This window comes from Catharus ustulatus, chromosome 4 (assembly GCF_009819885.2).
Source record: "Catharus ustulatus isolate bCatUst1 chromosome 4, bCatUst1.pri.v2, whole genome shotgun sequence".
In the NCBI taxonomy this organism is placed as follows: Eukaryota; Metazoa; Chordata; class Aves; order Passeriformes; family Turdidae; genus Catharus; species Catharus ustulatus.
Genome location: NC_046224.1, coordinates 46,384,309 through 46,409,390, shown reverse-complemented (window position 1 = coordinate 46,409,390; position 25,082 = coordinate 46,384,309). Strand labels below are relative to the sequence as shown.

Below are 25,082 nucleotides of genomic sequence, written 5' to 3'. Positions count from 1 at the left end.
ACATGTGGTAAACAAGGAGTAAGGAAACACTCAGTTTTAATTAAATATAAAACATGCTCCTCAGCCGGTCATCTCAGAAAATCTTGGTGAGATGAATTCAAAATCTCTTTTAATTCTGCAGTGATACTCAACTTTACTCATCAGTTCTCAATTCAGCAGCATCTACCTAATCTTCCCTTTATAATGCAGGCAGCACAGGTAAGTTATGAATTAATCATTAATAGTATGAGTTAATTTTTTTCCCTACTGAAAAATGGTCTCTATAAACCGCATGTAAAAGGTTACTGAATCTGATTCTGCATTACTTTCATTTGTGTAGCTGTTCAAAACAGATGCAAAGTCTGAAACCAACACAATTCACATATAGTATTCCCTTTGTGCTCTCTCAGCAGTTGATCCCACAAGACACAAGGATTTGGATAACTTGGGTTGTACGAGACAGGGAGAAGTTGAAAAGGGATCTTCTCTGCTGAGAGTGAAGAGGGAGCCCATAAGTTAAAAACCAAAGTTCTTTGAAAGATTTGTGGTTAATGGCTGACAAATAGTACCCTTTATATTATTCCACACACAGTTTTTGCAACTGGGTTGTAACTAATTCTAAAAGCAAAAGGAAAATGAAAATTGAAAAAAAAAAAGTATCTTTATCAATTATCTGATAATCCTTCTTCTTGAATGAAAGGTCTATTACTGTGAGTGCCAACCCTGGTTTTTCCCTGTTTTTCCATCAGGCAAAAATCCCAGTCAGTGTCAGTCGAACTGTTTGCAGCTCTCCTCCCATTCCCTCATGACCAGGCCTGCTGTGCAGTACTGGAGCTGAAGGTAATCAGTTTAGCACATGAATATGATTTGATTATTTTTGTTTTACATAGGCTATAAACCTGTCCAATCTGTTTGAAAAATCTTTTCAGTGTTCAATTCACTTAGCTTTTGCTGATTGAATTCCCTGCCTGAAATATATTAAGCAACTGGGGTTAAAAGAGGATAGTAATTTTTATTTTTTTTTCACTTTTAAACGCAAAGCTCTCTTACTTTCTTGAAATAATTCTTCATTAGAATTACAAGGATTTGGTACAGAGGTTCCCATTAGGACTGTATCTGAGATTTTTAATCATGTACCAACCTAATATTGCTTTAGTGGATTTTTATGTGATATTATCTTTCTTTGCAGCTCAGCCATGGTCTCCTGCTGGTTGGCACTGGTGAAGAGGCTACAGGCAGCAGCTGCTGGTTTGTCAGCCAGTTCTGTTCAAGGAGACGGTTACTGCAAGGCAGTGGATGCCCAATAAAACAAGCTAAAATTGTCAGGGGATCCCTAAACAAGACCCTGCTATGTTGAAAAAGTCGGTCTCTAGATAAACTCTAAAAGGTTTTTAGCAGCCAGGGTGCAAGTGGAAGTAGTCTTCCATTGGAAGTTTACATAATCATTTAATTTAATCCTTCCTGTGGTGTTTCCCAGCCACTGCTTTATTCCTTTGATCATAATCTGCTAGGACAAATGTCAGGAAATATGAGTCTACAAAGTGATGTGAATCTTGTCCACTATCGGAGATGTGACTGTGAGCATTATCTTCATGATATTTTCTTTCTCATGTATTCATTTCTGCTCAGTGTTTTTCCAGTCTTTGTTGACAGAGAAAAGCAATGGCTTTCAAGCTTAAAAACAAAGTTATATTATTCTGATCCTGGCGATGAGACTACTTTAGCTTGCATTTCAAGTTGGAGAAAAGCCATAGTAGCATGGATATAAAATGTAAGGTTTCTTAAAATGTGGTACATGCAACAAACCATGGGTTTTGGCTTTTATATTGTTTTGTACTTGCTGCGGCTCTATCATGGCATGTGTGATGAGACCTACTTGTATGTTTCTGTCTGACAGCAGCCAAACATGGTCATTTCTTGCCTTTCTGTTGCTTTACAGCTTTATGAGCTTTATGAGTCAGACTGAATTTTTAAAAAAAGGTCTTCAAAACATTAAATGTATGCCATCAATTACACAGAAACATCTACACATACATAAAACAATCTGCATTGATAATGTAATACTGACTATAAATACAGAAATTACTATGAATAATATTTGGACATCAATTCTTTTCTGGTTCATTTAAACTTTGCATTTACTAATTTAAAAATAGAAAGAAAGCGAAAGAAGCTAAGAAGCATTCCATCACTGTGGAAGCATATATTTTATATCCATTTGACATCTCATATGATTACGATGCGCAGTTGAGGTCATTACACTAAAGGGAAAATAATGGTAGAATGTAGAAGACAGTGAACCAAACAAGAAAATATTTGCTACTGCTAATATTTTGGTGTCTATTAGGTAAGGAGTTTTTCTTTTTACAGTGAAGTCCTAGCTTGCTTTTAATTAATGTTGCATTACTCTTTTTAATAATAGCATCTATTTCAGATATCATTAATAACAACATCTATTGAAGATGCTAAGTCTTAGCATTAATTTAATGGGAGCATTAAACAGCATCTATTATATATTCCCAGTTAAATTAGCATGATGGTTTTTTAATGGATGTTTTAATAGACATTATTAACCAGAATATTATAAAATGAAAACAGAACCCAATGGGTTCTTTGAGTTCCTGTTGTAATATTCTATGAAGCCACCGATTCTGAAAAATAACAGTGCATGTATTTTTAATTTAATTTGATGGCATTTTGCAAGAGCTACAACACGCACATGCTTTTATATGGCACAAGTAAAGCCAAATATTCATCAAATTAAGACATGGCTGATTTAAAACCTATCTTACATTTTGATCCTGTGGGTCAAATCCTTTAATAAAGGGTTCTCAATAAATATCTGCATACAAAGCGACATAGCTACACTTTCTTTTTGTTACCTGAAGTGCATTGAATTTCCTGCTGAAATCATCTCTGAAAATAATTGGGAGTCAACATTTCTTCAGAGAAAGAAATATTCTTCTCATAAATTACTATTTCCCATATTTTTCATAAAAAACACATTTTCTCTTGTTTGTTTGTGAAACTACACAGTGGGTGTGAAGAGTAAGTCTCAATTCTAACTTTTTCACCAGTTTCAAAGTTTCAAAGCTGTAAAACTCAACAGCTTACAGATCTGCCTATTAAGTTCTCATTTTGGTCAGCAAATATTTAGTACACAGGCAGCAGAATTTGAACCTTCTCCTTATTGATTTTCTGTTTGTGAGCCATATTCCTGCAAGTATATATTTTATCCACAGTAAATATTATTGTTCACATCAATGAAGAAGGTCATTGGTCATTATCTTTCCATTTCAGCAGCAATTATGATCAATTTCCATTTTCTGTACCAGTGTTCATTCCGCTGTGGGAACCTGGCAGACACCTGTCATACATTAAAAAGTTTAGAGAAAACTGGCTTGTATAATCATTTAGCTAACATTTTGAATATGTCATTACCTCTTACATTTGGGTGAACCTTTTTCTGGAAATCTCTGTGTCCTATACAACCAACCCTCCACAAATTACTGTATAACATCTCAGAGTTAGCCAAGAACTTTTAGCTAATTTTTTTGAATCACCAGTATTTTCTTTTAAATCCTAATGGTCTTACTTGAATACAAATCTGTCATTTCATGCAACAGACAAAGCTGGCAGACCTAATAGGAATTTCCCATTGGACTTGCTTGAGAATATGAATGCAACTTTCACTGGAGGACTAAGCAAATCCCTTCCCATCTCTCAGAAAGATTTGTCAGGAAGCACAAACGAAAATCTTTACTTTTTACATAGCTCTCTTGCTACCTGTCTATATCCATCTGGCACTTTGAGATAAGGTCATGCACAAATGGTGTTTCCAAGTTGATCCGTGTGCATTTAGAAAACACGTGCAATAGGTAAACAAGGAAAAAAACTATGAAGGTATAGCCTGAAAGCGGCAAAGCAAACATATAGACAGAGAAAACAAAGGATTTTGTTGTGCTTTCTAAACACTCAACCTTTTAAAGGTATGTCTTCAACTAATGTGTCTAAAATAATCTTTTGATAAATGGGAGGAATATTTTTCTGTAACAGTGAACTTTACACTGCATTCTCTAATGTTGTGCAGAGAAGCTTCTGTTGAAAGAACTTGCCTGGAGGTTCTTTCAAGAAAAGAAGATGCTTTTATTTATAATCTCCAGAATTCCCAAAATGCAATGGTGTACAAAGACACTTGAAAGTAGACTTTATAATAACATGGGAAAAAATATGTGAATTCCTACTGTGCTGAGCTGGTTTGATTATACTGTTAAGACCTTAAAAACTGAGTTTAACATATCTTTTGGGAGAAAAAGGAAACTTAAAATAGGCCTTCATAACACGCCTATATGAGTTAGGCAGAAACTGATTACTACATGTGCCAGTTTGCCTTGCTTTTTCTTCTAGTTTGGATGAAAATAGCTCACACTTGTAAATCCAGGGAGAGAATGAAGTAAACACAAGAGTTCAATACTTCAAATAAATGTCGAACTTCTAAATTTCCATTTACCAGCCTTTTCCCTTAAGAAAAGAACTGCTTCAGGCAAATTCTGCTACTCCTATTATCTAGACACAAGTCTCCCCTCTTATTTTCCAGCCTTGGACAAGGGAATGGAGGGTTGGGCTGTTATTAGGCTAGGCATCAAAAGGGAATGGGGAACCTCAGTTACCTTCCCATGTTTCCTGCCTTTATCTCTAGACAGGACAGAACACCTATGCAGTGCCAGAGAGAGTGGCAGCCCAGGACTTCATGGGAGTGCCAGCTGGAGTATAAAAATTCTGTTTAGCAAGGCTTTTGAGAGTCACTTATTAGAAATGAATGGGTCAATTTCAATGGAGTTTGTTCCTGCCTTCCTGCCACATGGCTCAGGATAGTAAGGGGAGCATGGGAGGCCAGGTACCAGTGTCTCCTATGCATTGCATGGAAAATGCTAAATCCCTCCTATTCAAGACTTCATTAAATGAAAAAAAAAAAAAAATGTTGGATAGGGGATGCTGACTTCTTGGCTTGCTGAGCAGGATACTTGCCTGAAATGCAGATGACCCAGATTCAATTTTCTGTTCCAATTCCAGTTCCAAACTGGATGCAACAGGGACTTGAACTTGCAGCCTCAATTCCCAAGAGTGCCACTAACTTAAAGCCTAGTAGCTAGAAAAGCTCCTGGGATTTTTAAATTTTAATTTTGTTACAGGGATTCAGACTTGGAGCCCATAGTTGCTTACAGTTATAGTTTCACTGAAACAAATATATTCCTATAGAATTTGATTCAGATCAGCATTTTCTGCCAACATCAATGAATCAAGAATATTTTGGGGAGTTACACTAAAGAAAAGTTATTTCAAAAAAGGAAAATGGGAAGAGTAAAAGAGGAGAATGGCATGGGATCAGAGATAAAGGTAGATAAGCCAAAATAAGGTCCTATTTGGAAAGCAAACCAAAACTTCCCTTTTAAAAATATCTCTAGAGCATTCCTGGTTGAATACCTGTCCTGCTTAGGCCAATAGACTTTCTGCTCACCAGTGAGCACCTGATCAGAGAAGGACATGTTTATAAATTCACTGAATTATCAAAGTCAAGTTTAATCTGGAGAACTGCATTTACAGAAATCAATCAGAGTCCAGTTTAGGCTTAAGACCCTTGATGTCTATTGTAGCCAGCAAAGCTTTCTCTTCTAGCTTTTTCCTCATCTTCTTATTCTTACACTTTATGAAGTATATTTCTATAAGCACCCTTTTGTTTTCTATACTACCTTCATTCCTTTTAATTGCACTGAGATTTTTTTTGTCCAGAAGTTTCAAAATCATTCATTAAGGAAACATACTTCCTTGCTTTGATCCATTGGTATATATGCTTTCTATATTATTTGCTTTCCTCAGAAAGATCAACTTAATCTTTTGAGCAAATCATCTACCTTGAGGGAAGAATTTTGCATTCAAGATGAAAGAGGTTAAATTTGTTAATGAGATAATATAATTTGGTTACAATGAAGAAGGACAATACTTGGAAGATAGTAAGAGATTTTTTCATCTCTCACACATTATTCAGATACAAAACAGTCTAAATGTCTAATCTTGCCTATTTTCCAGCTCAACTGCTAGGTAACTTGGGGCAAAGTGAAATGATGAAAATTGCAAAGATTAGGCAAATGGTTAAGAACCATTACAGATATATGCAAATCCAAGGATATGAAAACACCTATAGTCCTGTCAACTGTATTTTACAGATCCTGTGCAGACTCCTCAGAAGTGCATTCCAAATGAATGTGATATGAATCCAAACAGGGACACAAGAACAGGTTACTAAACAGTCACATTTACTGAGATATAGCAGGAAAGGTATAGAAGAAAATCTTAATAATTTTTTCTTGAGAGAAACTAAAAAATTGGCTTTTGTTAATCAACTGAGTTGGAAAATTAATCTTTGTAATACAGCAAATACTGCCACTTCAACATACGCCAAAATACGCAGTCCGTTTATGCCAAACGACTTTTTGTTCATTGTGCTTCTCTGATAATGATTTGTTATAAGTTCAACTAACATCAATTCTTGTGTATTGGTATTATGACTAGATTGATAAGGATTTGAGAATCTTTAGTACTGCAACTATTAAAAAATAATCAAAATCCTAAAAGACTGGCTTGAAAATTAAATTTAGAAAAACACATGAATTTAGGGATTGCACTTTCTCTGTGTTATTACACACTTGGGTGCTGGTTTTTTCAAGCTTTACTTCATAATGTTTTTAAGCTAGCTGCAAATGTAAAACAAGTGAAAAAATAAATCTGAAATGTTCACAAAATCCCAAGGCTCAGAGTAGAGCTGAGATGAGTACTCAATGCCAAGAGAAAATTAGTTGCCTGAAGTATAATTTCAGAATTTTTGTTTCAATTTGTTGTTTTACTATGGGAAAATTACAATACCAATGTCTACTGTTTCTATACAACTGTGCATTTGAAATATTACCAATTAATGAAATGTGGTATATTAATGTGGAATCTAGTTTAAACTCTATGACTCACATCATGTTGCATCATTCCACATAATTTTTTTACAAAACAACTTGTTTCCTGCAATGATAGCATGAATATTTTGGGGGACAGTCATTATTAAACTGGTTTACAAATTTTTACTGTGAATAGGAACACATCTGCATTCTGTAAATATATATGCATGCAATTACCTGAATTCCAGCTATGTTGTGTTGATTCTGCTGTTTCTTTTCCTGATTGGAAAGATCTGCTCTTAAAATAAGCAGATGGACTTTCAAACTACAAGCTTGAATGAATCATTGAAAAAACAAAGGTAGTAGAAGAGAAGAGTGAAATGGTGGTGAAATAAGAAACAAGGATATGCAGAACAGACATGAGAAATTATGGATGTCAATGCAAAACAATTATGCTAAATGTGTTCTAGTGCTATATCATCACTGGCATTTTAAAAACAGGAAACATCTGAGAGTTTGTTTAATAAGCAGGATGCTATGTGGTTCTAGTCCATGTGGGAGCTACTGGCAGGTGCTAGGACGTGTTTCACACAAATCCGTTTTTAAAACTTTTAAAACTCTTTCCTGACTGGTATTCCTGTTACATCTGCCATGGCAGACAGTCTGAAGAGGACACAGCCCTGATGTGAATGGGATCTCTCAGCCAAGACCCTGGGTAACGAGTTTAGGCTCACTTTCTCAAGCCCCAAAGCAGAACAGTTTACGACCCAGAGCCTTACCTACACCCTACAAACAGAACCTCAATAAAAACTGTGTAGGAAAGGGGATCCTAGCACAGACATCACTACAACATGGTAATCTGAATTTAGAGTCTTCAGTGTCCTCCTCCAGTTCCCTACCATCTTGTATTTCCAGCACAGTTCCACTGGGAATCTTTCATTTACAGATTGGCTATCTTTCTTCAACTAAGTAGAGACTGAGCATCAATAAAAGCACCTTGGATGTCCATTCTTAGGTAAATTTGACACTGTGTAAAACTGGCTCTGTTTCCCACTGCACAATGACCTTTCTCTCAGCACACAGCTCTGGTTTTGGGATGCAGGCTTCAAATCTGACGTAGTTTTAAAAGCAAACTGGTTCTGTCAAGGTAAGAGCCAACCTGAATCCTTGAGATGTGAAAACAGGTGAAAGCACTTTCAGAATTATATAGATTTTTGCTGTTACAAGCAGCGGTTTTGTGCCCATCTACATCTGAGGTTCTTTGATTTTTTTAAAAAAGGAATAAGCTTTATTTAAAGCAAATTATAATAATAAAGACTTAACAATTTTGTTATATTTTTACTATAAGCATTGAGTTAAAGCTGAATAATGCATTAACAAGTATCTGCCAGGGGATACCAAAAATATAGAGGCAATTGTAGAGAGAAACCTGAGATTCAGCAGCTTCTGAGTAGCCATATACTCACTATATTCAGCAGCTTCTGAGTAGCCAGGCTGACATTAAATTAGGCTGCTAGAATAGGATGCTCACGTGAAGGGCCAGTATTCTTGGGATCAATGCCATCAAGTGAATATATAGAGAATCAGAAAAAAAAATAGGGCATTTAACTAAAAGGTTTGAATTTGAGAAGATAGGACAGTTAAAAGATCAAACTAGCTTTACACTCTTAAACCAGTTCTAATTGGAGAAATGTGGGTTCTATTAAATCTGCCTTGAGACCAGTAAAATGTCCAAATGGAAAACAGTAAGTACGTGTCCCAAAACTGTCAGTCATCTTGTGAGCAATGGATTTTTGAGAAGCTTCATAATGAAAAACTTACGCTAAAAAATGCAATCTGTATACAGCAATTCAGATATAGGAAGGCTAGTTCAAATGCAATTTAAATATTACAAACAGGGTTAGAGAAGGAAAAATAGGGGAAGAACTTTAGAGAATTTGGAGTAAAATGATACAGCTGAATACAAATAAGACATGGAAAGGAAAATAATATAAAAAAGGCAAACAGAACCCTTGTACTCCCATACTCAAACATCTCTCTCACACTAGGAAGAATAAAGGCCAGAAAATATCAGAATGACCTTCATTTAAGTCATTAAACCTACATTAAGATACCAACGGAAAAAAAAGGTGTTCAGTTTTGATAGGCATCCTCAGACTTCACATTACCTGTGTTCTTTCACCAAGAGCTCCATTTTAGAAATTCTAAGTCACAAAACTCCCATATTTCTGTTATATCTGTGGAGAGATCTTAGTACACCATTATAAGCTTAACTGTATGTCAGTGCAATTTATTACATGATTCAAATCAGAATGTACTTTTGGAAATCTTCCCAAAAGTTTACATTAGTGGATTCTTACTCTTCTACTTTAGGACTATAACATTATACAATGCATTAGAGGCTGAAGGCATAGAGCAAAGAAAAGGTTTAATTACAGTCCCTGTGTGGAAGCTATAAATACATGGCAAGGATAAAGAAGACAAGATAAGAAACCAAAAACAGGGGAAAAAAAAGTGATGAGAAAATCACCTCAGAAATGACATCCTGAGGCAGAGGATATTGATGATGAATAGTAATAATATTCAATCTCAGATAGTGTGGATGGTTCCAGCAAGAGCTGCAGAGATTATCATTGTATTAGTCACTTTTCTGCAGCTTATTAGGAGAATCTTAGTTCAGTCAGCTCTCCAGTTCTGGCTCAAGTGTTATGACCTGAAGGCAAAGATTACTCTGCTATATTTTCTATCATGAAAAAATGAATTAGATATATTTTTTAATTAGAAGAGTAAACATGCATAATTTTCTGCAGCAAAAGTCTTATAGGATGAATTGTTACTGAAACTGTACTAAAATGTAGTTCTTACTGTGAAAGACTTTTGCATATTTTAAGGTTGCTTCAGGGTATTCCAGCAACCCCTTGAAGTTAAAAAGAATAATATCAGAAAGAGTCTTTTTCATCTTTTCCCAGACAGTAGAAACCCCAGTTCCAAAACAAAGTTTAAACTCACTCTCCATGCCAAGTCTCTTAATTGCTATACTGGCTTTACTACTACTGTAGTAGCCTCACTGTAAAATTTACTATATCCTTTACTGCCATAATATATCTCTTTAATACTATACTATTACAGCTATACTAGCTTTGTTAAGTAATTTCTTGTTTCATTTTACTTTATACACTATTTCTGGTTTATTTTAGGAAATACACTGACTTATTTTCCTTGTATATTAATTAATTAATTTCATTTCTAAATCTGCTATACTAGCTTCACTACTTTATACTATCTTTATTGCTACTATATAGGTTTTCCTACTGCTGTAATAGAGGTGAGTATATAAGTTATCATAGAGCTCATAACACTTAATTGTAGAAAATGTAAGTACCATTTTCCATCTCAGTATGAATCTGTGCATGACTGCTTGGAAAGGAAGTCTCCAATGTATAATGAGAATGCTCAAAATGTAACCAGGGAAATGTACTCCAAGGTTGGATTATATGGATGAACATGAAAAGCCTAAGTAGGAGTTTAAAGCTACATAAAGTGTTGTATACATTATATACTTTGGAAAGGTGATTCGTAGGCTAATTCTGTATATGATACACACTCAAGCTGCATCCACATTGCTGCAGTCTATAGATTGTGTCCCAGATTGGCTCCCCCTCAATACAAAATCTTAGACCAAACTATAGACCATTATTTTGCATTTTTTGACTCTCGATTTCTGTTTCAAACACACACTGTAACTGTCCCAAATACAGGGGTAGCTCTCTGCTTCCCAAAGCCCATAGAGCATTACGACAATCTAAATCTGCTCTGCAGACATCCTGCAAGTGAGTGGTCATTCATTTCCACTCTTCCACCTGAAGAACTAGGACAAAATCTCTTAGGCAAATCCTAACCTCCTACCAGAATAGACTGGACCATAGCTGTATGAGTGCAATCTGTTCTTTGCTGTCCGGAAACTTTGGACAAATGAAATTAATTTCAGATATTGGAAAAGCATCAATCTCCAGGCCTGGAATAGCTTAAAGTACATTTCCAGGGTGACTGAATTTCAGGACAAGAATAATTGCATTTGCCAAGTGTTTGGTACACCTCTCTGAAGCTCCAGATCGTAGAAGGATGTCATTACCCTTTCAAGCTTAGTCACTCCTGATCACTAGTTTGATCTACAGAATCTACTGTCAAGATCATAAAAGTTGTCCACAGACCTCATGTATATCATCCATAATGGAATGGTTTTAGAAAAATTCGTATATTCCTCCAGGTATTGCACATCTTCCCCAACTCTTTAGAGTGACAAACGGTGTTCATATGACCAGTTGACCACCACCCCAGGAGACACAGCTCTCAAACAGGAGGGATGGTTGTGGCCCCTCCAGGTTTGTTCATGGACTCCCTGGCGCCAAATTCATGAAGGAAGTGTGGGAAGCTGAGTCATTTTGGCCGATTCTGATCAAAGATGGACATACACATGCACAGCCTTTCAATTTCTCAGTGTACAGCTGTGCTTCTAAATCACGAATATGAGTCAGCAATACGTTGTTGCAGCAAAAGTGGCCAACTACATTCTTGGCAGTGTCAGCAAGAGAAGACACAGGAGGTCAAGGGAAGAAATCTTTATTCAGTACTTGTAAAACCACATCTAGTGCATTATGAGGAGGTCTGGAGGGCCACCTACATGACTTGAAACCCTTCATCCTTCATGGTGCTCAGAACCTGACTGAACAAAACCCCGAGGAAGCTGCTCTACCAGGATCTGCTTTGAGCATGTGGTTAGAACAGATGACCCCCAAATGTCTCTCATAACCTCAGTTATTTTATAGATACATGACTACATGTTATTAGCAGCAAACCTTCAAGGCTATGAAATTTAGCATGCAAAGGCATCAAATCTTTATTTCTCACATAACTCTCTAATCAGCACCAGAAATAGGAACAGAAACTCAAATGGGTCCTCTGTATCTATACAGTTCCTTGTCACGTGGCATTACAATCTCCTTAGATTTCTCAGATCCTTGTGGAGGACTGTGAGCTGACATCAGATATATGATAGCATCCGTAGTGAAGTGAGACAAAACATGCCAAAAGCATCAGCTTGTCTCTGTACTCATGCTCTCAGATGTTTTCTTGACAGTCACTGAACATGTTCACCAAAATATAGGCAGTACAGAAAGTCAGTAGACTATGTATCAGTGGCACAAACTTGGAGTTTTTTGCCACAATACCACAATACTGAAATACAGTAAATTCACGAATACAAGCCGCACTGAGTATAAGCCGCATCTCTGGGTGTTGGTAAATATTTTGTTCTTTGTCCATAAATAAGCCGCACCTGAGTATAAGCTGCTCTGTCATTCGCAGCGAGGACCCGCGTGCAACAAAGTTGCCAAATACTAACAGAACGGTGGCAGGGCAGGGGGTTTACTGGCTCAACTAAGGCTGTGCAGGCTCGGCCCGCTAGGGGCTGCTGACGGGGCCAGGTGGCCCAGCCCGGCGCTGCCGCTTGGGGCTGGCCGCCGCCTCTGGGTTTGCTCGCCCCAGCCCCGCTCTCGCCGCGGCGCCGGTCGGGCACGGAGAGCGCGCCCCGCTCACGCCGTGGCGCCGGCTGGGCACGGAGCACCCCCTGCTCCTGCCATGGCGGTGGAGGGCAGGGGCAGAGCCCCCCCTCCTCCCCGAGCCATGGCAATGGCAGCGCGGGGTCCCCCCGTCTCTCCCCTGGGCTGCGGCAGAGGAGGGAAGAAGAGAGCTCTCCCGCCTCTCCCCCCGCCCCCCGTGCTGCCTGCAGGGAGCCAGGGCAACACGGTAACACTGTAACAATTGCGAAATGCCGGCTTTTACTGGCAGGTGCTTGGCTCGGCACCCTGGCTGGCACGTCTGGGGTTGTAAATGTCAGAAAATTATTCACATATTAGCCGCCCCTGAGTATTAGCCGCACTTCCGGGTTTCCACCAAAATTTTTGTCAAATTGCTGCGGCTTGTATTCGTGAAATTACTGTACTCCAAATAGGCTTTGTCAGAGAATTTTTCATGTTCTGATCATCACTAGAGGGCTGGTGTGGTTTTTCAGGGCAGGTCTGCTGGCAGCAGTGTGAGGCTGCCCAGCTTCAGACACAGGTGAATCTGCTGCCACTATCTATCACAGGTCAGCCTGCAGAGCACAGTGTGTCACAGTAAATGAGACATTAGATTGTAATTAAACTGGCAATTAAACTGTAAATAACTTTGGCAAATAACCTTTTTTCTCAAAAGAAAAACATCAAGGATTTTTTAGAAGTGACTGCAGGAAAAAAGTCAAATTCTATTTAAGTAAAAGTAGAAGGGAAAGAAAACTAATATAAATATTCTGGGAAAAGTCAAATGTAAACATTTTTATGAACCCCTGTATGTCAGAAATGGTGTGACTGGTTTCCTTAAAAAAAACCAAACAAACTGTTAGGTCAGAGATAAAGTTTAATAATTTTCAGAGGAAAAGTAAAATTGAAGAGGAAACTAATAAAAAAACCCCTTAGCATTGAACAGGTCTTTTTAAACTTAGGATGAATGACTAATGCTCTAAAAAATACCTGAGGTTATTCTACAGACACCTACGTATTTATGAGGGAATAATGATGATAATGCCTTTCTGTGATTGTGGTGGAAAGTGTAGGCCATAGATTCCAGCAGAAGGAAGAAAGAAAGGAATGGAGTCTACTCTAAGTCCCAGAATAACTTAATCTAAGGTCTCATCTTCAGAAAGAACATTTTAATTTAGAGTTCCAACATCAAAGACCATATGAAATCACCATTTCTTTGAAAATCCACACTAAAGAACAAGGAGATATTAGCCAAAATCCTTAAACTAATTAGTACCAAACACTCCTTTGGGCAGAACTTCTCCCTAGGATCAAATTACTGAGCTTAAGTTAGCAAACTCTTAGTCCAATCTCAGTGTGGGTAAAGACGAGCTTCCAGTGATGAGAGCCTTTATTATCCCCATCCTAAATTGCTTTTTAGTCTGTTTTTATTATTTTCTTTTCCTGATTTTTAAAAATTATTATTTTGTTTTTTATCCAGGAAGCAACATTCCTTAGTAGCTACTTCTGTTTGCATACAAACAAGAAGGAGAAACCAAACCAATGACTTAATGACCTTTCCATTCCTCAGCAGCAACCACTTTAATACTGCATCTCATAATCTGCCATAATTCTGACAGCAGCCTTCACCTCCATCCCTAGCAGAAAACAACCAATCCTGGTTCTTGCAGAAATGCACCTAACATCAGGCTGAAGAGAGTGACTGTGACTGTTCAGACCATTTCACTGAGTACTGGCAATGTTATCCCAGAATATATTCTCAGATGAACAGAAAGGGCTGAGAAGGAAGGTGAAAGGACTGGCAAGCAAAGAAGCCAAAAGCAAAAAGCCTAGGAAGGTGATAGGGGATTCTCAATACAGATTTATGAGCAGTAGGAAAGATGACCTTGCCCCAGACTAAGGAACTATTCAGTGAAGAAGAAACCATGTCCCCAGAGTGTAACTGGAGTCTCTGTTACCTTAAAACTTTGTATTTAAATTCAGCACTTGAATTAAAATTATGCATTGGTACATTAACTTCTTTAGGACTCTGAGGCAGTTTGATTTATAGAAGATAACAGTCATGAAAAATCTGCTTTTAAGATAGCAGCTCTTACTACAGATTTATACCTAACTGTGAGGGGAATTAGGTTCACTGGGTAGGATTTATTTTTCTTTGCCTAAAATTTTTAAAAAGCAAGAAAGACATTCTTTTCACTAACATATTGTATTGAATAAAAATTCAGCTTTGACCTGGATAAATATCTATCAAGGTTTGCAGAAAAGACATTACTATTGACCTTATCATCTGAACAACACAGTTGGAGAGCTCTATTATCTTCTAATTTACACTCGCACAATTTGAAGGCTGTGGCATATGCTATGGAAAAAACAGTAAGGCAAACAAAACAATTCTTTTAGTTTGTAAACAAAATGGTGTTGCTGAAAGACAGAATTTCCAGAGTAAATGGTAGTTTACCATATTGTATACTGGCTAAAACATTGCTATAAAGAAAGCAAAATTCAAAAAACTTTTCTACCAATTATATTAATGACACATACTTTTCAGTTCATTTATCTATGTGGTTTGCAAGCTTTTAAGCTCAATAAAAGTCTAGACATCAGAATGTACACTGACTGCATTTTTGTAAGAGAAGTAAACACATTTTTTAAACAGAAATTATTATGAAATAATTATTACTGTAAAAAAATACTGACACTTTCTTGATTTTGCATTGTAAATATAAATACTAGGGTAATTTTACTTGGAATAAAATGACAATGTGAGCTAAATGAAAACTCCCTTGAAAATTATTATCATGCTACTAATAATCAGAAATATTTTCTGAAATTTAAAATACATTAACTTGTTCTTTAGTAATTCTATCCCGTCTTTAATTCACCTGGAAATTTTTGGCCTGATCTGCATAGCTAGATGGTAGAACTTACCATGCTTTATGGCTGGGCTGGCTTCCTGGGGCATTTTTGCTGTATGTCTGCTGCATGGTGAAAGTTTTGTGGACATCTCAAATTAGAGACATGACATCCAGAAAGCCTCAAGCTTTAAGATTTTACCTCTATTTCAGTGTTACAGCCTGATACTTATATTATTCACCCTCACTCAACTCTCAGGTTGGTGTAAATATAAGCATATTTTGCACTTAAAAGGCAATTCATTTGAGTCTCTCCATATGGGGTTATGCTTAATTTGTAGTGGAGGCATGAAATGTGTTCTCTTAGCACATTGTGATAATCATTCATACTGATTTGAAAAGACATTGTTTAAGTCTTGACCCTCTCCTCAGAGGAAACACTGACTGCCATTACACAGATCTTCCACCTGCTTTGCAAGGTCACTCCTCAAAATTAAATTAGAAATCCCATTTCACATTCTTTTTATTACACAGCCATCCATGTGATGCATATACTAACTGTGGATTTGAAATTTTACATGGAAGAAGTCATAAGGTAAGGACATTGATAATATCTGGGTGTTCTGGAAGCGAAGAGTTCAGTAGTTTGTCATTGTATATAGTGGATTGTGCTTGAAAAGAGAACTGGGACTTCAGTCCAGCTCATCTTACCTGCACTGAAAACATTTTTTTTCTGGAGTACCATCCTGAGCACGTCTTTGGCAAAAACTGACTTTTAGAGTGGGGAGGGGGATTGGGAAAGCAGATATGACAACCCGAAAGAGAATCCCTGAACTAGGGGCACCATCTACAGGGGAACAGACTGACACTGACTCAGATCAGTTCACACATTACATAGCTGACATCTGTGCAAAGCATATGCAAGTTGGTTTGGCTACACTTGAACACCCCCTCCGAGTACTTCTGTTTTCATTTTCATTTCTGCTGCAGCAGTGTCCAGGAGCCCTGGGCACAAAGCAGGAGCTCTCAGTGTCAGCTGCTATGCAAATGCAGACTACAAGAGAGCATCTCTGCCTAAACAACTTAGAAGCAGCAGCAGATGTGTACAGATCAAACAGAAGAAAACAATGAAATCAGATGACAAACTGAGACAAACATCAGTGAGTGGACTAACAAGTTCTTTGATTTTACCCTTTGAATTTTAGCTATAATTACAACCACAAAACCCCAACATTTATTCTTCACTCTCTCTACCCAAATGGTAATCACATACATTGTTAGAAAAATGATCTTCAAAGATCATTTACTTCATATAACACTTTCATTAGTTGTGTATAGCTGATTAGTTACTCCAGTATGTATCAATTTTACTGCAGGTCAATTCTCACTTTGGCAATGTAGCTTTCTCTCTCTGCTTTCATGTCTTTCATGCTAACTGCATCATCATCACTCAGTAGGTATTATGTAAACTTTATACTGAAAGCAGAGTGTGACGACAGAACACCAAAATGGGGTTCCAAGTGTTTAATTTTCAGCTATACAGACCAGCCCTTGGATTCCCAGTCAAATGGAAAAAAACTCACCAAAACAATCAAAAACAGACTTCTAATATGCTATAAAAAATTTCAGAAACACATTCTTAAATTTCTGCTATCAGAACCTAATTTGAAAAGCTGTTCCCTAAGCAAAACCCAATTCCTTTATCTTCCCACAAAGGAACATCTCTAAAAACTAAAAACTTGAGGAGGGAAAAGGCAGAAATAGGAGTAAATTACGTGACAATGAAGAACAAAATAAAATAATTTTTCTGTTAGAGATGGGGATCTGTAACCTTGTGCAACACAAAGCCAGTGAATCACAAGAGTCACAGTTTAGTTAGTTTACAGATCTACCTGTTAAGTAAATTAACATGCCACCAGTTTTATTTACTTATTTACCTGTCAGTGATTTGCTCTCATTATTTACCTGACTTCCCATCTTGTACATCTATTTGTGGCAGTTGTGATACTTGGTCACACAAAGGGTGACCTACAAAAGGAAAAAAAGTCAGAGCCCTGATTGCTTTTTTTAATGTATAACACTGCTGTTGCTCCTGAATTAGCCTCAGTTCAGTGACTGCCATTCTAGTATCTGCTCTTTATATGCCATAAAACTTGCCAGAATAGGCCTGAGAATATTGGTTTCATTGGCTTTGGCCCAGGCTTCCTCCTTCTTTATGGATCAAGCAGGAGTCTTTCATTTTCAAAATCTAGTTTTTATGGTTCATATGGCTTTCTAATCTTGAGGTTGTATCTTGAAGTCACAATATACAGAAAGTTAAAAAAAAAAGAGACAGACAAACATGGAATCATTTCCGGTCTTGCTTTTTATTCCATTTTTTTTCCTGATGCTCCTGTACCTCTGGCTCAGTAAAAGTCTAAAACAAAAAATGACATATGAAGAATATAATGGAGTCTAGTTCTTCATTTATATGTAGTAGGATTCCTGGTGGAACTTCTGAATGGTTGACACTATTTAAAATTCCTTTCTAATGCACTGAAACACATTAAAAAAATTTAAATGTCATATGACAACAGAATAGGGTTTAGAATGTAATTTCTTCTGAATTTGCATGTTTCTTCTTTTTTCTCATAATAGGATACCTTCTTCTTCCCTAAATATAACTGTGGAAGAGTTAACAATAATAAATACAGTGATCTATGCTTCATGATTTTGGAGGTTAGCATTTGGGTATCACTCCAAGCACTCATCAAATGGCTCCTGAGCTCTTCTGAAGCATCCTTGTCCATTCAGGATATGTCTGTAATTCCTCAAGCTTCACAGCTTCCTTTGGTATAAGTAACATAATGACTGGGTAGTAACTACCCATTCCCTTGAAAAAGCAGTAGTGAAATAACAGTTTCAAGACTGAAAGCCTCTTTCTGTGTGAATAAATCTTTGAACCTGAAAGAAACTGAAGGAAGCAACTTTTGCAGCAATTCTTTCATTACAAACAACCAAGCTCAGAAATTAATAGGCAAAAACTCTCCCAGCCCCTCTGACAGCTGTTTTTGGGTTTTCTGGGGTTTTTTTTTGGTTTTTTTTTGTTCGTTTCTTTGCTTGGTTTTTTTGGTTGGTTGGTTGTTTTGTTTGTTTGGTGTTTTTTGAAACATAGCAGAACAATTATGTATGTTCTATGACAGTCAGAGAATGCAAAAGTAATGGTATACTCTTCAGGGCTACTACTAAATAGCATTTCTGTTCCTTACTGTCTGTACACTAAGGAAGGGCCATTGGGTTTCAGTGATGTTTCTTGTTCTCTGTTCAAATACTAAGACAGCATATGATGTGTCATGCCTTGTGAATGTCAGACTCCCACAGACTTCTGGCTGTGTGGCTGTTAGGAACTCAGCATCAAGTCCTCATAATTACTAGCATTGAAACGTGTGGGTTTTTAAACTGACCAGATAAATGATCCTAGAGAAAATAATCCTTGATATCTATTGTATTGGGATAAAGAAAACAGCAACCCTTTCAAATCATACAGGGTAATCTGAGCACAGGTGACACTTCTGCTTATGCAGTTTAAATTATGGTTGTTCCTCCTTTCTGTAGCTCAGTAAAAGCTTTACAATATAATTTCTTTTGCATTTGCTTTCCTCCTTGCCTTTCATGATGTGAGGTCCCATACAAGAAAAACTGATGTTATGACTAACGGACCTAAGGACAAATGTGATCAGAAAAACTGAACTGGAAAAGGGCTGTGAATTTTAGAGTCAAATCCCAGCATGAAAGTATGGATGGGGAATGGCAGAATGCAGTTCTGTGGAAGGCACAGTAAGTCACCTAGAGATGTGCCTGGGGGCTGCGTGACTTTCTCAGTTACCTGCTGACGATGGCATAGGGGCTGGTCTCTTTGCCAACATCTGCTCTCTAGATTAAGAGGTACTTCAGATAAATTTCACTCTCGTGTACTAATTGAAACTAACTAAACGGTTGTGAAATATACCACTACTTTGTCAAGTTTACTTAGACCTGTATTCCAGCAAGATCATGTACAGTAGTTCATAAAATCAGGGCTACCTATATGTTCAGTACCCTGAAACCAACTAAAGGTTACGGGAAACACTTACATAAATACCACCCTGTTATGTTTACAATTTTGCAGGTAAAATTGTTTTCCTCCCCATTGAGGAACATTGCTTGTTATCCTCTTCGAGGGTATAAATGCAGCAATAATATATGCTGAGGAACAAAAAACTTTAGTCTGTTGTGTTTTTAAAAGCTAAGCTTACTTCTAAATCTATTTCCATTTCCCTCTGGAACCTGAGCAACTTTTTATGTTATATTAAACATTAGACAAATAGGGTAGATCTAATTAAAAGTTGAAGAAATGTGCTTCCCTTAATTGAATTTGTTACAGTTACATTTTGCAGACCAATGTTAATCAAAGCTCCAGTTCAGAGTGGATGGATCAAGGGAATTAGGTTAACCCTTGCACGTCCTTACCTGAACACGCGATACAGTCTGCTCTCGCCTGAGCCACAGACGCCAATTACGAGTCACGGCTCGGTCGCGACAGCCCGGGGCGGCGGAGCGGGAGGGCTGCGCACCGCAGGCTGGCTAACAGTACCGAGTACCCCGCCGGGGGTCGCGGCCGCCCCGCCACCTACGGGCGAGGGCCAGCGCCGCGCCTCGCCCGGGGCACCCGGTTCATCCGACGGGCGTGTGGCACAGCGCCCCGTGCCGCCCTCCGGCTGCCCGGGGATGCCAGCCCTGCCCGCCGCTCGCGGGGATACCCTCCTCATCCTCATCCTCCTCATCCCCACCCTCATCCTCATCCCCATCCTGCTCCCCCGCCCGCCGCCGCCCGGCCCCGCCCGACGGGGCGGACGGGGACCCGCGGCCGCGGGATGGGCGAGGCCGGCGCGGCGGCTCCACCCTCGGTGGGCGCCGGGCGATTGGCCGCGGGAGCGCGTCTCCCCGCCCCGCAGCCAATGAGGGCGGCGGGCCGGGGGTGATGGGCTGCCTCTCGCGGGAGGGATTCCTGGAGACGCTGCAGTGTGGCGGCGCTCCCGGCGCCGCGCAGCCCCCGTGCCGCCTCCGCCGCCCCGCCTGCCTCCCCTCGCCTCGCCCTGCCCGCCGGCGGCCGCCACCGCCGCTGAAACTTAACGCCGAGCGCAGGGGGCTGGGGCAGCCTGCCTGCCGCGCCGGGGGCGCTCCGCCCGCGCCCCGCTGCCTCGCCCCGGGAGCTGCCGCCGCGGGGAGAGGCTGAAGGACGGAGCCGGCTGCGCCCGTCCCGGTTGCCAGGTAAGGCAGCGCTCCGGGGCCGCCCGCAGCCGCGCCCGGGCGGCGTCGCCTCGGGCGGGGGGAGCTGCCCGCTGTGCGGGCGGGGGCAGCGCACATGCTCCGGGGGCGGCTGGAACGCCGCCCGCCCGCCGGCTCTGCCCGCACTGCCGGGGGGCGGGGGCCCGCTCCCGGGGCGCTCCCGGCGGGGGTGGGGGCGTTTACGGGAGGGGCGACACAGACAAAGGGGACGCCCGCGCCCCCCGCCCTCCTCGCTCCCCGCCCCCGCGGAGCTCCGCCGTCGCCCCCCGCCCCGGCTGCAGGAGAGAGGAGCATCTCTCTGCATCCCTGCATCCCTCCCCGCCGCTGCCCGGAGCCGGCGCCCAGGCGGCCGCCGGGCCAACTTGTTCCTGCGGGTGTCCCCGGGCCGCTGCCCCGCCGGCCCCCCCTCGGCAGGGTGGGCTGCCCGACGGTCGCCCCGCGGAGGGCGGTGGGCGCGGCGCTGCGCCCCGCCCCGGCGCTGCTCTCCCCTCCGGACCGCAGGACAACAGCTAATCATTTATGTATCAATTCACAAAAGCCTTGCCTACTTCACTTAGAAAGGCTGTCAGGCTAATGTGTTTTCTTTCCGTGCAATTTCATCTTCTCTGTCATTGTTTCCTTCATACCGAGTACCGCTTGCCCTGCTTTGGTTTGGGTACGTTCTGTTCTGGTTCCTAGGCGCACACGGTATGGATAGGGGATCAGCGCTCTGTTTAAAAGTTAATTTTGCCTATCAAACTCTACTGGGTACAGTAGTAAGAATGTGGCAAAGAATGTTAATATTTCTTTTGTTTCCAGCCCTCTGAAATAAAGATATCAAACGACTACTAGCTTCTGGTAGTCAGTATAGTAAATAAATTAAATGTAGTCATTGGAATGAGCCTTTATGGCACTTCCAACAATCTGTAATTCAATCATCTCTGATACAAGCTGCCTTTTGCTATTATTCATCAGACCCAGCTGAGTGATTTCTGTCAGATGGGAAGCGGTGGAGAGAAATCTCTAGGTAGATGTAACTGAAAAGCTTTCCAAGTAGAGTCCTAAATGAGCACAGAAAAGCACTTGGCCACAATCTCAAGACAGATGTTGGCATCCAAATAAATCATTTCTTTTGATTGTCTGGGGGATGTCAAGTTTTATTTTCCTTATTTAATAGCCATTTGCGTGTGAAGAAGTAGCTCTGTCTTTATTACCTTGTAAACTCAATGCAAAACGTTGTAGTGCAATAATACTTCACTGTCTCTGAAACAATATTTTCTGTACAAAGGTCAGTAGAGTAGTTTCAGATACGCATACGTGTTGTAGACGACAAGTAGACTACTAATCTGCAGCGGTGATATTGATCCTCAGAGCTGCTGTGCAGTGTGCCATCCGTGTTGCATGTTAATCTGTTATGCGCTGTTTAAATTGCTTTATTGTCCAAGAGAGTTACTTCACCCTAAGAAAGGGAAGATGGTACTTGTAGACCCAAGGGGAGTTTTCTTTCCCTGGTGAGTTGACATCTAGAGTTACAAATGGGCAGTTGTTTTAGGACTGTCCCCAAAAAAGAAAGAGGGGGAGCTTTTGGGTACAAGGACAAGTAGCCAGCGAACTAATTTGCTTTGTGAGGATATGAAATGACATCTCCTGCTATGCTTAAATAAACCTGCTCAGGAAGAGCTTAAGGAGGTTGCACATGTGTTTAGAGTAGTATTTTCTTGTCTGTCTTGGAAACAAATGACCTGATTTTATGTCTTGAGTCAAATATATATCTTTTTTTGTTCCAAGCTTTTTGGGTTTTTAGTTCTATTAGTAGTGTCTGAGGGAAATATACTTTAATGTGGTCTATTACTTGGCTTGTGATATAGTTGCTCAAAATTTGCATGCATACAATTCATAAATTGAAACTATATAGCTTAAAACATAGTGTAGGCAGCTTGAGTGAGAAGAGATAATTTCAAAAAGAACCACAGGGCATAAGATAATGACATACTGTAGGAAATAATCATACTCCTGCACTTGCAAAAGCATGAAATGTTCCAGTGTAGCCATTTCATACAAACCAAATTTTCCTTCACATTAAGAGCGCCTAAGTGAGCCTTATTAATGTTTGATGCGAAAGATGCTAAATCCATTTCAAGGATTGATACTGGAATTTAAAGAGGTAGCTCACAGATGAACAGAGCAGTTCTAATACTTCCTTAAAACAAATACGAAAAATAATCAGTTGCTACGTGTACCATAGCAGTATAAGTGGGAAATAGCCTCCTGTGTAACACTGATGGGCAAGAAGCCCTTTAAAACCATAGATACAGAATAGTGTTTGATTTAACAACCTGAAATGTTCTCCTACCTTAATCATAACTTAAATCAGATGTAAGAGATGACCAAGAAGATGCTCAGTGTTGGTTAGTGTAGTGAAGGTGTAAGATAAGGGAAGGTTCTGTTTGTCAGAAACCTAGGGGGAGGAAAAAAAAATCTATATTCTTCCAGCTAGCATAGACACACCGGAAACATAAAATCAATTTTTATGGTCTTTTGGCAGGGTTGGCTGTAATAAGTAAAAAAGAAGGAGCAGCTTAGTGTCTTGGCAGAAGTTTTTAAGCCACTCAGCTGTACAGAACTCAGTTAATTGATGTTTCCTCACATGAAAATGAAGCTCTTATTTAGCATATTGTTGTCTTTTCCTGTCCATTCAGCGATCTGCTTACAATTTTAAAAATATTTCTATGTAGTTTTACATTTGCATGCATGTTTAGACACACAGATAAACTCTTTACCGGGAACTGCTTTCTGAATAAAGGGTGCGCGCAACCTTGTATTGCATGCTGTGGAAGAGACATTAAAGTTTGTGATGCAAATGAAAAGGACGAGAAAATATTTCTACATATCTGGAGGAAAAGTATGGAGGAATTATTATGCATGAATACCATGATCTCCTTCCCTCTGCTGGTGATGCCTTTATAAATATGCAGTTTCACAAAGAGAAATATTACGTCTTTTGATTTTACTTTGATTCTCTGTAGAATGTTTGTTTTAGACATAAGTCTGTGTCTAGGAAAAAACTTAATTAGGAATACAGATAAGGGAGCAAACTATCAATTTGTGTTTACTGCTGACATTTACTAAAGATACTCGAGGTTAAAGTAAAAGCATTTGCCAGACTAAGTAAACAAAGCATTAGGTTAACAAATATTTTCAGGATCGTTATGTACAAATGCCATCTTTGCTAGCGGAGGCTTTACTCCTCCCTCATACACCCCAGTAAAAGAGGGGATTAGGAAATGGTGGTTATACTGTTACATCTTTTACAGAAATACCAGACACCAAAGCAGAATACATTAGGAGGACGACAACTGACAAGGGTTTTTCATGATCTCTTTTGGTGATAGGGTAAGAGCAGGCTACAGGCAATCTCTTTCAAGGACTACATGGATTAGTTGAGCGATTTGTTCAGCAACATGTGGAAAATTTTTTCTTGTTTAAATAAAAAAAAAAGTAAAAATATTTACTAATACTGTTTTTTAATTTGAGTCCTGTAATGACTGAAAACTGGGTAGGAACTGTAATAAGAATGTCCTTTACATACTACTTTTGGCAAATGTCTGATGAGTATATTTTAGAGGCTGGCTTTTCTCTTGTGTTGTTTTCCCCAAGTAGCTAAAGGAGGAGCACATGAATGGCTTATGAGAGAGCTGACCATTTTTCTTAACCTGTTTTCTTATCACTGTCAGTCTGGAGGTATTTCCCTGAAACAGCAGGCACCGAACACTTCTCCCTCTCTGTACTAGAGGGAGTGGTGTTGCCATCTTTTAAATTCTCAGAGAATTGCAAACTCAGATGCCACTTCTCTTTTCTAGGCATCCCTAAATAGGCTCAGAGAAATTTATCAGAGCATTAAATAAATCTGGAATGTCTCCTGTGCAGTATAGCTAGCTGTTAAACTTCTAATATATGTAATATCTTTTTAACTTGAAAAGATTTAACAAACTTTAAAACAGTAACAAGAAATTATCCAAATAATCAATCATCTCTGAATTATTATAGTTATATAAAAATCTCAGAAAAATAAATTTTTATTTAGGAGTGGCTAAATCCAATTTGGTTCTTTTTAAGGATGCTGTCTGTAGGTTTACTGGACACTATTCAGGATTTATGGCCAAATGTAGCAGCTTTAATAATGTAGCCATGGCTATAGTGACTAGGTAGCACAATGCCTCAAAGCTGCTCAGTCATGTTTTAATTAATTGATTAAATATCCACTTACAAGTTCTGGTTTGTACCTTTATCTTAAGGGTATTGTTTTTCTGTAATCATGTGGCTGAAAAATCAGTGTAGCAGTTGCAAAATGGGAAAGCTGGTAACAATTCCTCAGCTTGGCTCAGCGACATGAGTTTACCCATGAACTCTCATGTCCATGTGTGTAAATAACTATGTAGCTAGTA

The 25,082-nt window shown here is 39.4% G+C and overlaps 1 protein-coding gene and 1 long non-coding RNA gene across 7 annotated transcripts in view; one reads left to right on the top strand and one right to left on the bottom strand.

Annotated features, from left to right (window-relative positions):
• LOC116995468 overlaps positions 1–20,024 on the bottom strand; it is a 75,344-nt gene extending 55,320 nt beyond the window's left edge. For all 4 annotated transcript variants that reach the window (XR_004417737.1, XR_004417736.1, XR_004417738.1 and 1 more), the window contains exon 1: positions 19,840–20,024. This is a non-coding gene — a long non-coding RNA (uncharacterized LOC116995468). The remainder of the gene's footprint in view (positions 1–19,839) is intronic.
• A 531-nt stretch (positions 20,025–20,555) lies between these two features.
• Positions 20,556–25,082, top strand: part of SYT1 (synaptotagmin 1) — a 337,000-nt gene continuing 332,473 nt past the window's right edge. For 2 of the 3 annotated variants that reach the window (XM_033057399.1, XM_033057397.2), the window contains exon 1: positions 20,556–20,640. The gene's annotated coding sequence lies outside the window, so the exon portion shown is untranslated. The remainder of the gene's footprint in view (positions 20,641–25,082) is intronic. The other variant, XM_033057398.1, reaches the window with a different exon arrangement.